Source organism: Sinocyclocheilus anshuiensis, unplaced genomic scaffold (assembly GCF_001515605.1).
Source record: "Sinocyclocheilus anshuiensis isolate Anshui unplaced genomic scaffold, SAMN03320099.WGS_v1.1 scaffold119, whole genome shotgun sequence".
Taxonomy (NCBI): Eukaryota; Metazoa; Chordata; class Actinopteri; order Cypriniformes; family Cyprinidae; genus Sinocyclocheilus; species Sinocyclocheilus anshuiensis.
The window spans coordinates 1,512,707-1,518,212 of NW_015549581.1; positions in this window are offsets into that span (position 1 = coordinate 1,512,707).

The following is a 5,506-nucleotide window of genomic DNA, read 5'->3' on the forward strand; positions in this document are numbered from 1 at the left end:
AGAACAGCATTTATTTAAAATATAAATCTTTTGTAACAATATACACTACTGTTCAAAAGTTTGGGGCTAGTAATTTTTTTTCTTTTTTTTTAAATAAATTAATACTTTTATTCAGCAAGAATGTGCTAAATTAATACAAAGTGATAGTAAATATTTATTTATTTATGATTTAACGCCATGTCAGCAGCAGTGGCTATATTCATGGCAAGAGGAAACATTTCAATTTCACAATTCAGTCATATATATCATTTCAAAACAATTATATAACCGTTTTGTTTGAAAATTATATACATAAATAAATAAATATGTACAAATATACAAAAACATACATATAATAAAAATAATAACAAGAACAAAAGTAATAAGAACAATTATATAGAGTCTTTCAGCTTAATGCATGACAAAACATTTAAAATTGATAGTAAAAATTTCTATTGTTAGAAATTATTTCTATTTTAAATAAATGCTGTTCTTTTTAACACACATATATGTATGTATGTATATATATATATATATATATATATATTTATTTATTTTTGATGGAACTTCACTCTGACTTCACTGTCTCTTGGTAAATCATGTAATTTTACAAGATAGAAAGATGTTAACATGTTCAACATTTACATGGTGCAAAATTCAATTTCTAGAAATTACTTAGGTAATACACAACCAGAATATTTCAAGTTCTTGTCTGTTACTGTAACCACAAAAACTGAGAAATCTGAGAGTCGAATGAAAATTATTCTTTGGTAATCCACATGATGGCTCAAATACTGCTGATAGAGCTTAATAACTCACATTAGAGCTGCTGCTGGGGTTGAAGCAGGTAAACTGAAGCTTGTATCAGCACTTTTCTCTCTCTGTCCTGCCCTGCTCATGCAGTGAAACCCCTCCTCCTTCCCATCAGGTACTGCTTCAACCCCCCTCTTCAGGTACGCTCCGGAATGCCAATTTATTGTCCCCGTGCCATACTGCGATTGTACAAATTCATTCTGCTTCCAATTAATTAGGAAGAAAGAATACTGGAGCGAAAAGCAACTCCTGAGCACGGGATTAATTGAAGTCAGCCACTGACACGCGGCATTTCTCAAAATAACTCGCTATGTCACATTCGGATGAGTATAATAATTGGATGTAAGGACTTGAAGTAAACAAACAGGGGAATGGATATCACAACATTTCCATGGAAACTACATGACAAAAGCAGGACAGGTTGCCAAAACAGAGTGTCGCGAAGCCGGTTTCCGCTCTAGGGCTTTTATGTCCACCATCATCAAGCTAATTGCTGTATCTGTGAGCTAATGTTCCCATTCAGATGTCCCTATAATAGCCCTTCACTCTGGCAGTCCGGGAAAAAAAAAAAAAAAAAAGAGCTATTTGCAAAGACATCATTAGAGACCGGAAGGATACTTCATGACCTTTGTTTTCTTGATATCTTCAAGGCCACTTGATATAATTTATCATGTATCCTATTGTTTATGCTTTTTTATAAATGCTTTTAACCTTGTGGATTTTAATAAACTCTCTTACACTTTTTCATACTAGTTGAATTAATGCATATTAACAATATCCAAAAATACATTCCAAAATATATTTTTCAGAACCAAAAATGTCATGCATCAACTGATTTATTGTGTTAAACAGCATTCTGTAGTGGAAATTTTTGGTCGTATTTACCTTGATTCTTCTTCATTTTCTTCAAACATAATGTCTCGTATTTCACATTTCATCTTCTTGGTAACCAAGTCCTGAGTCAAAAAAAACAAAAAAAAAAACATTTTTGAAATAATTTAACTTTGAGATAGAAAATACATCTCAACTAAACTTTGTGATGTAAATTATGATTAAACTCCAGCATCAAATAGCTATATGAATTTCAATTTTTTTTAATTTTTCAAACTAGTTCTTGCCAATTCATTTGATTCACATGAAATTTTGAGAGAGAAATCTTGACATCGTGCTGGATGAAATAAAACAATCTAGGTGTTTAACTGCTTCGACCTAAAATATTCAGATCTTAAAATAATATTTCAATAATTTAACAATACATTTGCATAGTAACAGTTCTCTGATGTTGGTAAATGGTCACATGACATGCAAGCACTAGGGATGCACCGAAATGAAAATTCTAGGCCGAAGCCGAACAAAATGAAACACTGGGCCGAAGGCCGAAGGCCGAATACCGAATACGGTTTTTCACATTTTTCCCCCATGTAGGCCTATTTTGCCATTTTTTTCACAATTGCATTAATTAAATTGCCAAAATGTGCTTTTTACTGTTTTGTCCTGCTTTTCAAATAAAAAAAATAAATTACATAACATTCTGCAGTTTATTTACTAATCATTTGAGGTAATTTCGCGATTTAAATCATCATACAGTAACCTAACCACCAGCATTAGCCACCTCTTCTTCTCATCGGAGACTTGATGCAGCACCAAGTCTCTCGCTGTCGGTGCTTCACTCTTGTAATGATTTCTGCGTCTTTCTCTAATAGTTTTAAATACTTTCACACTGTCGACATGTTTGCTGCATTAGCGCGTGCCTCTATTTGATTGCGTTCGTCATTGTTCGGTACATATTATTCGGCCTTTTCGCTTATTCGGCCGAACAACGAAAGATTTTTTTTGCTATTTTCGGCCGAATAATTTCGGGTGCCGAATATTCGGTGCATCCCTAATGAAAATTGCTGAATGATTCTAACAGTTGATAAGAGCTCATCGCTCATACACTCTTAAAAATAAAGGTGCTTAAAAGGTTCTTGACAGCGATGCCATAGAAGAGCCATTTTTGGTTCCACAAAGATCGGCCTTTTCGCTTATTCGAATTTCGGTTGCCGAATATTCGGTGCATCCCTAGCAAGCACATAAAATATTAATAAAATGTTTTTAGCAAGTGTTTTTTACTTGATTGTTATTATTTTTAAATTGTTTTCATTTGTTATGATTTAATTATCAGCTTTTCATCAACTCATTATTCCCCAGAAGCTCGCAAATCTCAGTTTAAACATTTTAGCAGACACATTTTTATGTGTATGTCCCATCATAACGGAGTGATCTGTATCTTGTGAGTGCAAAAATAAAATAAAATTTGGTATACATGAACAACAGGGGGATTCATTAGGATTCATGACAAATTTCATCAATTTCTGATGTTAGGGGGCGCTATAACTGAAGAAAAATCTAAAATGTTCAAACTGTCTTATCCTAATTTATCTATAACAACAGCATCAGCAGGTTCCCTAGCCTTTTTGTTTATTTTCTCCATCCTGATAACTGCCTTTCGCTATAATACCTTGTGCATTCTGGAATCTTCTCCGGGCTCGCAACCTGGACTCCTCCTGCCGCCGTCGCTGCTCCAGTTGTTTGCAAACATATGGCGCACAGCGCCCTTCAGAAGGAAGTAAAACATCCACTCTTGGAAATGCAGCCTCACTAATCACCGATGCCTTGTTGGAGTTCTCAGCGGCTGGTAAAGTGGCAGGTCTGCGAGTGTTTAGTCTGATCAGAGGAGCATGAAATTGGTCCAACTGAAACAAAGTGGAGATTAATTGGGCGTGGCTACACAATATTGTTCCGCCAAGTTTTAATATCCACATTTAGGGGCTTTTAGCCTTGCTGAGCTTCAGAACGCGTTCGATGGGCACACTTTAAAAAGACTAGATTTGGTTAAATGGCAAATGCTATGTAAGGAATTAAGTATTTATGGGTTTATTTTCTCGGTTCAACCTTCCCTCTGGAGTTCATTACAGTAACCACTTTATTACTTCCCGGTGACATCAGAAGTGCCTTTCTGCCGTTTAAAGTGTTCTTCTCTGCATTCTGGCGTTGTTGAGCGCTTTTGGTTACCATAGAAACATGCCATGAAGTGAATTTTATCAATGTTTCTTTCATTCAGTCTTTTTTTTTATTTCTTTATTCAAACATGTTACGCTTTACTAAAGAGCCTTCATTCTGAACTAACTGATCAAACAAGGTTATAGCTACTGTCAGTCAACTGTGGCCGCAAAGTGTTTGGTTTATACTAGTCTGAAAGTCTCTCTGCGAGATGATTATATTCATTTATTCCATGAAATAAAAATCTGACAAAAATTGGTGCCCTTGATTGATGCAGTGAGCCACTCGCATCCTCAAAGCTCACTCACGGCGAAAAACAGAGGACGCCTGACATTGCTTTTCAGTCATTAATTTTAAATCAGATTTCTGCCTTCCCACAAGTCTCTACCTCTACTGTAAGCAGGTGGAGGGTTCATCCTGACCTGTGTGATAAAGATGTATTTAATTAATTCAGTTAATAAACATTTTAAAATGTTAGGAATTTTGAGGTAGGTGGTCTTGAAATTCATTTAGCCTTGGGTTATTCAGTCCTTGCTCACTTAAGCAAGATAAAACACAACCGAAGAAAAAAATATAAGACGTTTTAACAACTTGTTAGGTCTTTACAGAGCATCTGTTGCTACAGTTTCCACAAAAATATTAAGCAACAACTGTTTTCAACAGTTCAAGAAACATCTCAAGCACCATATTAGAATGATTTCTAAAGGATCATGTGAGACTGAAGACTGGAGTAATGATGCTGAAAATCAGCTTTGCATCACAGGAATAAATTATATTTTTAAATATATTAAAATTGTAATAATATTTCTGTATTTACTGCATGTTTGAACAAATACATGCAGACTTGGTGAGCATAGGAGACTTCTTACAATAATGCTTATGCACTTGGGTTTTTGAAAGGATAATATAATATTTGTATTCATTATTTTCCTTTCCTATTTTGAATTCCAGAGCTGTTTGCTTTTTAAAAAGTCATTTCCATGCTAAACCACCCACATCATGTAATCATGCGTTTGTTTAATGACATTTTAAGAACAATAAGTGCATTGCATTCAGAGTTTCCCATCATGCATTCTATCAAGGAGGTGTGTTTTCAGAGACAGTGTTAAACTCTGAAAAAGCAGGTGGCCATTCATTCACTGACCTGCCGCACCGCTGCACCGAAACTGCAGTCATGACCTACTTAGTGGCAAACTGGCAGTTTTCCAGCTCTCAAATTAGCATGTCAGATAGGATTATGCTCCTCTGACTGATCCACTGCTAATTAACATCAATAATGATTGAAGTATTTTAGAAGGAAGACAGAATGAAAATGCTTGTTTAGGACAATCCGCCCATATGGAGTTTAGATGCAACAAATCTCATCTACACACCCAGCAGCTGTTGTTACCTTAAAGGGGACGTATCAGGAAAAACAAGATTGTCTTTTTAAAAGCAAATAAATAAGTATAATACTAATTAGTGAACTAAACTGCTAATTTAAATTCCTTCAATCCTTTAAGAAAGCATTTAACATGGAAACAGCTTGGCCAATTATATAGAAGTCTTAAAGGACTAGCTCACATAAAAATGAAAAATCATCATTTACTCACCCTCATGTTGCTCCAAGCCCATATGACTTTATTTTTCTTCTGTGGAACATAAAAGTAAATGGTTTAAACAAAGTTTATGC